Here is a 9,088-nt window from a genome sequence, read left to right as displayed (position 1 = left end):
GCCCCCGGCAGCCGAGCGTCCTCCGCTTTTGCGCTGTGACTTTGCTCGGCAACTGGGATTTTCTCTCAGAACAGATAGATAGAAAGCAAAAGTATCGCTGCTTCTGAGGCTATGGTCCGGGGAAGGGATTACGTCCTCCTGGGAGGGGTTTTCAGGGAGGACGGCGCTGGGCGGCTCATAAATATCTCGGGCTGAGATTGCTGCTGCTGTCCCCTCCGCCTGTGCACCCGCTGGTGAAGGGCAGCGCTCCTGCTCACCTCGCAAAGCAGCATGCAGGCGGCAGATATGTTTGTGGAGAACAAACTCCGGCGCAACGCAGTAACCCTGTTCGTAAAGGCAGGCTGCCCCTACTGCCAGAACGCTCAGGAGCTTCTCCAGCGTTACACCTCCAGCTTCGGAACGCCAGATGTGATTAGAATCGACGGCAAGGAGGAGGTGCAGGCTTGCTTGCAGCGAAGAACAGGGCAAAGAACCGTAAGTTCTCGCCGTCTCATTTCAGAATTTGCTGAAATCCTGCCCCGTTGTCCCAGCTCTGGCCTAATCTGGCCGGCTGTTGCAGCGGCTGAAGCGAGGTCCCTTTCCCCGCCACTCTCTATGCCGGGTCGCAGGGAGAAGCCGCACCCCCTTCCCGTTTTTGCAAATGCTCCTTGTTCCCATCACCCTGCTGCTCCTGCCGCTGGAGCCGCTGCAGGGATCCGTGCTGCCGTGCCGCGGCGCGCAGCCGGCTCCCCGTCGCGGGGACCGGGTGGGCGCAGAGCTTTGGCCGCTGCCGGCTGCTCCCGGGGAGCTGGGGCACCTCCCGGGGCGTGTTCTACCTCCTCCAAACCCCTTTGCTGTTGTCACACGCAGCAGCACAGAAAAAGCTGATCTCAAGGCTCGGCTCGTGGCTCCGCTGGCCACAGAAGGGCTGGCGGAGGGGGTACCTTCACGTTTCTGGGTGTCCGATGCAAAGCTCGGATCTTCAGAGATCTTCCTTCGACGCTGCCCGAGGCAGCACAGGTTTGCGGGGGAGCAAGAACACAGAGCTGCAAGTTTGTCTGAACGTGGACGCTCGCTTTCCCCGTTGACCTTAAGCAGGGAAAGCGTCTCAAACTGCAGCCTTGCCGCTGGCCGTAAAGTAGATGCCGCGCTTGCTTACAAAACTGAGCGGCCGTTTCTTCTGGCGCGTGATTAGACCCTTCGAGCCGTCTTAGGGAGCCACGTTGTGTGCGTGCGTTTCGGGAAGGAATTTCCTCAGGAGCGCTGTCACGGAGGGCAGGCAGCCCGTCCTTCAGCGTCAGCTCTACCTCTGCGTAACGAGCACAGCTTGTTTTTGTCCTCCGCCGTCTACCGAATGATAGCCAAGTCCAAGGGCCTCCGGGAAGCGAAGCAGAAGGGAAACTCCGGGAACCCGCTGTCCCCAGGCCTGGGTTTCGGGGGGTTTCTGCGCTGGCTGCACGTCCAGACGTGTGGCTGGACTCAGGCCAGGGAGAATCCAGACTCGCGCTTCTGCTTTCGGGACGGGGGGACTGCCAGCTGGCCCTGACGGAAAGCGTCCCTGCGTCTGTCCCGCCTGGGTGATGGCAAAGCGCTGGCGTTGCCGCTGCCCGTGCCTCCCGAAAAGCCCTCGCTCGTGGAGTCAAGGCTCTTTCCTGGCTCGTGTCCGACCCTGCCTGCTCCATTTCAGCCTTTTAGGGGTGGCGGAGGGGATCTCATTCCCTGCTCGGCTCCCCGTCCCCGGCCTGAGTTTGGGAACGGGGCGGCAGCAGGGGGCCACGCCTGGCGTCACCCACCCCGAGGCAGACGGCCCCGGAGGGAGGTCTTGCGTGGCTGGAGGGGAGGCTGCCTCCAGCCTTTGCCGGCCCGTCGTGGGCCAGGTCATCGCAGGGTGCTGGAGCCCAGCCTCACAGCCCAGCTGCGGCGGGCGGTTGGCATGGGGGCCGTGGGCAAGACCACGAAGGCCTGTGCTCTCTGGGGCTGTCGGGCTGTGGATCTGCATCTCCCGCCTGGCCCCCGCCTGGCCCCCGCCTGGCCCGGTGATCACAGAACCATTGAACGGCTTGGCTTGGCGGGGGCCTTCCCAGGCCACCCGGTCCGACCCCCTGCAACGAGCAGGGACATCATCGGCAACCAGGCCAGGGTGCTCAGAGCCCCGTCCAGCCTGGCCGTGATGGTCCCGCTGCAGCCCGGGCTGCTCCTCAGAAGCCACGTGGGCCCACGCGCGGCGTCTTGCTCAGCTTCGCGGGGAGAGCACGCACCGCCCGAGCGTCCTGAGGCTCAGCCCTGGGGCTGCTGGAGCACCCCGCCGCCCTTTTCCTGCGCCGACTGCCAAGAAGTCCCTTCTGTGTTTCTCCCCACAGCCCCAGCCCTCCGTAGCACCGGAGCTTTCCGGAAAGCCGCGCCAATCCAGTGATGGCTTCCCCGGCCCCGACCCGCCGTGCCGTTCCCGAGCTCTGCGGTCTGCTGCCGCGTGCCGGTGGCCGTCCCTGCGGAGCTCGGGAAACCTCCCGGCTCAGCACGCGCGGCCGCAGGGCCGCGGGGCTGAGCAGCGCCGGGAGCTGCAAGCAGTACCCCGAAACCACAAGTGTTTTGCCAGCAGCAGGGGAATTTGGGAGGGAGAGGGTGGCCAGCGCTGCCAGCGAAGCAACGTGCCGGGAGCAGAAACTGATTTCCCGGCAGGAGGGGGACTGGTAGGATTCGTAGCAAGGAAAACCACAGGAATCCAGGCTGAAGAAGGACGGCGTGAGGCTTGCCAGCGAGAGAAGTCGGTTCCTGGAAGCAGAACGTAACTTCCCGGCAGCAGAGGGATGGGGAGCGGCATGGCTGGCATTAGTGGGGAGAAAGGAGGGCTGCTGAGGGGGGGGTGACAGAAGGAGGCTTGTCTTAGCTGCTGCGGGGGCTTGGGGGATTGACGGTGACGGGAACGCTTTGTTCACCAAGTGGGTTGTGCGGGACGAAGAACAAACTGCTCCGCGCTCTCTTCCAGGCTCTCTTCTTTCCCGGTCCCGCCGGTGATACACGACTTCCCTCGCCCATCGCAGCCAGAGGAACGCACCTGCTTTTTGCCTGGCCTTGCGCCTCAAGCACCCCCGTCACGGGGACGCCGCCCCTCCCGCGGCACCCGCGGTGCCGGCAGGCTCCCTGCCGCAGCCCGCGCTCGCAGCGAGGGCTCCCCGGTACCGGGAAGCGCCGCAGCATGGCCTCGGAGCGCTGGCGTGGAGCGCTGCCCGTCTGCGCCCCTCGGGAGGGACGGAGGCCGGCGTTCGGGAGAGGACCGTGGCCAGCCCCCTCCCCGTCTGCAGCGCAGGCAACGCAGAAGCGTGTGGGTGGGAGAAGGGCTGGGGGTGACTGGAGCCGGGGTGGCTCGCCGGGGACGTTCACTGCGAAGGGGGTGCGAGGGGCCGGGAGAAGAGCTGGCTGAGGTCAAGAAAGCCGGGGTGAAGAGGGAAAGGGGAAGGGGCAGGACAACCCAAAATGCTGCCGGTGGGCCGGTGTGTCCCCTGGGCCGCCACGGCCAGCCTGCCTAGGGGGTGGGTGCCCATCGTGTCAGTGGAGGGAGATACCGCAGGGTACTGCTGTACGCTCGCGCGGGTCCCCGGGGAGGGCAGCGGGGAGCTCCCGGGGGCTGGGGTCCCTCCCCAGGGTGGGGGTGTCCTCCCAAAGTCAGACCTGCCCGCGCCGCACAGGAGCAGGGGAGAGTGCGTTCCGAGCTGGCGTCTTCCAGCTATCCACTGTTCCCCCTGCTGTTTTAGGCCTGTTCTTGCCCACGCCTTTCGCCCGGAGTCCCACCGTCTCACGGATTTCACTTCTGCGTGTCTTTTCGTTTCTTTTTCTCTTCCCTGGCTTTAGCCGGGGTGCTTTTTCCCAGCTCGGCAATGATTTTCACTTCCCTGTGTGGAGAGCGGCACATGCATGCCTTGAGGAAGTCTCAGGCGCGGAGGTTCAGTAATTGTTCCTGGCCTCCAGGAGAGGGGTTTTTTCTTTCTTTTTCTTTCTTAAATTTGGCTCTGCGCTGATTGCTGCTCGTCTTGCACCCAGGCGAGCGTCGCCAGACAGCCAGGAAAAGGGACCAGCACAGGCAGGGAAACAGCAGACGGTCAGGGCTGTGAAGTAGGAGGAGGGCAAAAGGCCCGGAAAAGGGTACGCGGAGAAGGGGCTGTGCCAGAAATGTCAGTTTGCCGCGCCGAGGGACCTCGGCAGTAACGGTGGCCGTCGGGCGGCCGGCAGCGCATCCCACCCATCAGCTTCACGTGCCTGGGAAGCACTCGGGACGGCGGGGCGGGGGGGCTCCTCGGCGCGTGGAGAGCCTGCCGTGGGCACACGCGTGCTCCGCGCGCGCCGCGGCTCTCGGCAGCCGTACGCGCCGTGCGTCTCGGCACTCGGAGCTGCTCGTTCGGTGCTCTGGGGTCGTGTGTTTGGAGCCCGTCCAGCGCTACCCACCCCGGAGCGTGGTTTTACCCTCCTGCAGCCCCTACAAAAGGCAGAGTATTCCCCTACCTCTTCTTTTTGGGCAGCGGATTTTCAGACCGAGGGTGGGCTGGGGACAAGCAGAGGAGGATTTTGGAAATCGCGGTCTCCTCGGTGTGAAGTCTGTTTCCCAGGCAAGTCCTCTCCCCGCCCTTTGCCTTCAGCGGCACAGCTCTACTAATTAATCCGCGGCGTTGTTTTTGCCCAGGTCCCTTACGTGTTCTTTGGGAAAGACTACATCGGAGGATCATCCGAACTGCAGGACATATGCAGCAAGCTCCCGAGAAGCGGCGGCAGGTTGGTGCCCTGAGGCAGCTGCAGGGTAAGTCGAGTCCTGGGGAGCGCTCCCGGGCCCACAGCAACGCTTTTTCAGCAGTACAGACAAGCGGGAGTGTTTTTAATACTGCAGCATGACGCGATGGGTGGTCTTGTGGGCCACCACCCAACAGCAAGGCGTGAATTCGCTCCTGGGATTCCCGGCTGCGGGACGTACATCGGGACTTCCTTCCTGCGTGCTTGCGGGAAATGTCACCGGCACCTCTGGCGGGACGGGTTTCAGTCGCTAGCCTTTGCCTGGGATCTGGACAAAACGGTTCCGCTCGTAGACCGGTCTTTCTCTCTTTGTCCGCACATCACAAGGTGGAGCCCGCTGCTCTAAAACAAAGTCTCTCAAGTTTCAGCCTGACTGGTTACCAAAGATGGGCTTTTATTGTTGCGAGTGGCTTTAAAACCCGCGTGGACACCCTCTGGGGAGCCGGTGCCCTTCTCTGCTAGCGGGGCGTGCGGCGACCCTCAGCAGGACTCGCGGAGGTCCCTGCGTGCAGGCCTGGAGAATGCTGCGGCCGGGGACCGGGCAGACGGAAACCCGGAGACGGACGGCGTTTGTGCAGGTCCCGTACGCGCGCGCTGTCTCTTTCGCAGGGAAACGGCCTGCGGAGGATGAGCAGAGCCGGGAAGGGCTCTTCAACGGGTCGGCGGCGGTGGTTTAGGGCTCGGGGTTTGCACCGAAAAGGGCTCCCAGGACTAAATGCTGACCGGTGAGAGGAGAACCAGACGTGAGAGCTACCCCGCTCACCACAGGCCTGTGCTGGGGTCACGCTTCCCGGCGCCCGGCCTTCAGCAAACCCTGTGCCACCCGGAGTCTGAAAAGGAGTGACCTGGAAATTCACGATGAAAAAAGTTCCTTGTGAAACAGCTCAGACCGTTGACTCATGGCTTAAGGCAGCCCAGGCCGGGCTGCAGGCAGACAGACGTGACACTGGGTGCGTGAGCTCCTGCCGGAGAGGGGAGGAGGCCCCGCACCACCCTAGCCGTACGATACCCAGGTTTCTCGTCACGGGTGTGCTCCTTTCCCGTGTTGGACAACCATTTTGCAGCACGATGGCCTCTGAGAGTCCGATCTGAAAGTTCTCTTCCCCTGTGTTGTAGAGCCACGGGAACGAGGAGTTGCCCAGCCCCAAAGCAGAGGTCTGCCGCTCGTGGCTGCTGGCAGGAGGGCGAAGCGCGGCCGCCTCGGGCACGCCTCGGCACCGCCACGCTGAGCGTCACCCCTGCGGACGGGCGACGTCGCGTCCCGTCCGATGCACAGCGTGCACCCGGCTCTGCAGACGTCACAGTGACGTCGCGGCCGCGTCTGGCCAGGCGGTTTGGAGTTTTAAGGCGGATTTTGCTCCTGCTGGCAATGAGGAGCGACGACTCCACGGAGCCCTGTCGGGAGGTGCCTGCCCCTGGGAGCCTTTGCCCCACGGGCGTGCTGGTGCTGCACTATGGTCCGTAGCCCCAGCCATCTGCCTGGCGCTGGAAAAGGGTTGTATGTAAAAGACAGGTAAGGATTATCAGTGAGATCAAGACGATTACAAAACCAGAAAGGAGACTGTAGGGATGAGGAGCGGAGAATCACCGCGTCGTCCAGGTCAGAGGAGACCGCCGGAGGTCTCTCGTCCAGCCCCTTGCTCCCGGCAGGGTCAGCTCTGGGGTCGGACCAGGTTGCTGGGGGCTTTATCCAGCCCGGTCGTGGAAAACCTTCAAGGGCAGCGTCTGCGCAACCTCCCCGGGAGCCTTTCCCTCTCCAAACGGGCAAAACTTCTTTCCTTACCCGTCTGCTGTCTCCTGCCCTCCCACCACGCCCCAGCCTGCAGGAGCACTCCTGTGAAGGCAGCCCGGGGTGCTGGCGGCCCTCCCTGCTGCCGGGGCACGCTGCAGGCTGGCACTCGCCTCCCTGGCTGCCCAGACCCCCGGCCGCTTCTTGCAGAGCTGCTCTGCAGCCACGCAGCCCCGGGCGGCACCACCCAAGGGGGCCGTTCCTGCCAGACAAACCTCAGCTCCAGGTGAATCTCGTGAGGCTCCTGCCCACCCGCTCCTCCGCCCGACCTAGCTCCTGGGCAGCGTTTCCCAGTTCCTCCCGCGCAGCCCGTCCCTGCTCCCACTCCCGGCTGCTGCCCTTTGGCTGAGCCCAGAGCCCAGCTGTGTGTCCCTCCCGCAGCCATGATGCTCTCCTGGGACTCCCGCTTGTTTTCGGGAGTATCAGGCTGTGGACAGCACGCTTCGGGAGGAGGAGGGTAGAGGACAGGAGGGAGCAGCCTGCAATCCGCGTCTGCGGTCACAGAGGGAGAGGCACAGAAGAAACGGAAGGAGCAATAACGTAAAGGAGCAGAGCAGCAGCAAGAGAAGACAAAGAGCAGGACGAGGCAGACGCTGCAATGGGCCATCTCTGGTCCTCAGCGCACCGAAGGGCAGGCGCAGGGAACGGAGGCAAGGGGCGGGAGAGCCGTCTCTTTCAGGAGGCCTCAAGTACTTGGCTTTTGGCAGGAAAGGAGGAAGAGGCGTTAGGGCAGCCAGCCCCGCAGAAAGGAGGCAGGTGGAGGGTGCTGCTCCAGCAAGCGGCTGGGGGGGCTCGGGCGTTCGAGACGCGTGCCGTCGCTGCGTCTGTGTGGGGCACGAGTGGGAACGGGCCGTGAGCGGGCTTTTAGGGACGTCGTGAAGCAAAACCCCTGCGCTAAGAGTGACAGCCGAGGCACGTGCAAACGTGTGGGCCGTGTCGATCCCAGCGCAAGCAGAGAACACCTTGCTGCTCCTCCGCAGCGTGCAGAGACAGACAGACGCAGACCGGGGTCCGCTGCTCTCGCTCGCCAAGCGTCTCTTCGACAGCCCGGTGTCGCGTGTGGAACTTTTTTTAAAGTTCCGTTCCGCTTCCTCAGAAGCCAAGGTGCAGCTACCTGTACAAAAGACACGGGTGTGTTGGCGGCTGTGAGTGTGCACAGTTCAGCTCCCGTGTGTGCTACACAACAAGGAGCTTGGACCCACGACAGGAGCGCGAGCCAAACGCACAAGCACTCACGTGGCTGAATGCTGGACTCTGCGGAGTCCGAGGTCCCTCTTCTCCTTACCAAATAAAACTTACTAGTTTGCCAAGACGGTTTTTAGCAAAGACGGCTGGACTTCCGCGTATTACATAGAATGTGCGCGTACATGCACAAAAAGTGCCTGCGTGCGTACAGACGCACACGTATATCTGTACGTAAGGGGAACGTATGAGTATGTATCCACCCGTAAAAGCACTGTTTTAAGGGTCTCCACAGTCTGTTCTCCAATGGTATTGTATTGATCAAGTAGCTCCTGACAGCCGTGCTCTACCCTTGACGTCTGCCGTTTCTGCTTTCAGGAGAAAGACGCGCAGGAGCCCTGACCTCCTCCTTTTGATGGGCACGCTTCTTGGAGCAACCCCGTCGCGACTCCCTTCTGCGGGATGAAACGCACCTTTTTGGCAAAGGCAGCACCTTTTTGGCAAAGGCGGCTTCTTCCCCTCCCGTTGACCGGTGCTTCGCTACGCTGGCATCTCTTCATCCTTTCTGTAGCTCCGGAAAGAAGTCCGGAGCACGATCTGACTCAGCCCAATAAAACACACTTGCTCGCACTGGCTGCATTCGCCATTGTGGTTCTTTCTTTTTCTACAGACCCATTCGTGCACTCGCCCATAATGCCCCTTTTCTGGGGACAGCCTTTTTCCCACCTGTCTCTCCCAAACGGCCTGCTGGAAATTCCCCATGTTTTCCGTGTCCCGTAAAGAATCTCGTTACAATGGTCTGAGCTGGAGGTATGCGCAGACTGCTGTGACGTCGGTATCCCGCAACGCAGTCGTGCAAGTAGCCGCTGCGGCCGTACGCACGTCCCCTGCCCTGATGACCCGTCCCCTTTCGGCTGCCGTCCCGTGGCAGGGTCTCGGCGCCTCGTCTGAGCAGCACCGTTTCGGTAAGGGTGTCGTTACCCCACAGGTGCTGCCAGGAGGCGATACGGGTGTTTCGTTTTTTACTGTAATCATTCCGAACGAGGAGCTGCTTGGGCAGAAAGCGCCCGGGGCTGCGCAGCCTGTCGAGGAGCTTGCTGACTGCAGAACGCCCCACGGAGATAGCACAGGCCAGACCCAGAGCCGGCACAAACAGTGCTGTGTCGGGAAATGGGTTTACGGGAAACGCACAGCGCGGCTGCTGCCAAGTGAAACTGGGAGAAGAGTGGCTTTAAATACTTGGCATTCAAATAACGCTATCAAAAAAAGAAGTTGAAAGGCTGTTGCAACTTGACAATGCGGACAAAATCCCAAAGTACACAAACCCTTCTGAATTCTCCTCACTTCTGTTTCTCTCAT

At 62.3% G+C, this 9,088-nt stretch overlaps 1 long non-coding RNA gene across 1 annotated transcript; it reads left to right on the top strand.

Moving 5' to 3' along the window:
- Window positions 1-227: 227 nt before the first annotated feature.
- Window positions 228-8,372, top strand: LOC140651391 (uncharacterized). The gene is made up of 3 exons (XR_012042385.1): window positions 228-474; window positions 4,655-4,768; window positions 8,108-8,372. It is a non-coding gene; the product is annotated as an uncharacterized lncRNA (long non-coding RNA).
- Window positions 8,373-9,088: the final 716 nt, after the last annotated feature.

Source organism: Ciconia boyciana, chromosome 4 (assembly GCF_034638445.1).
Source record: "Ciconia boyciana chromosome 4, ASM3463844v1, whole genome shotgun sequence".
Taxonomy (NCBI): Eukaryota; Metazoa; Chordata; class Aves; order Ciconiiformes; family Ciconiidae; genus Ciconia; species Ciconia boyciana.
This window is presented reverse-complemented; position numbering and strand designations above follow the sequence as displayed.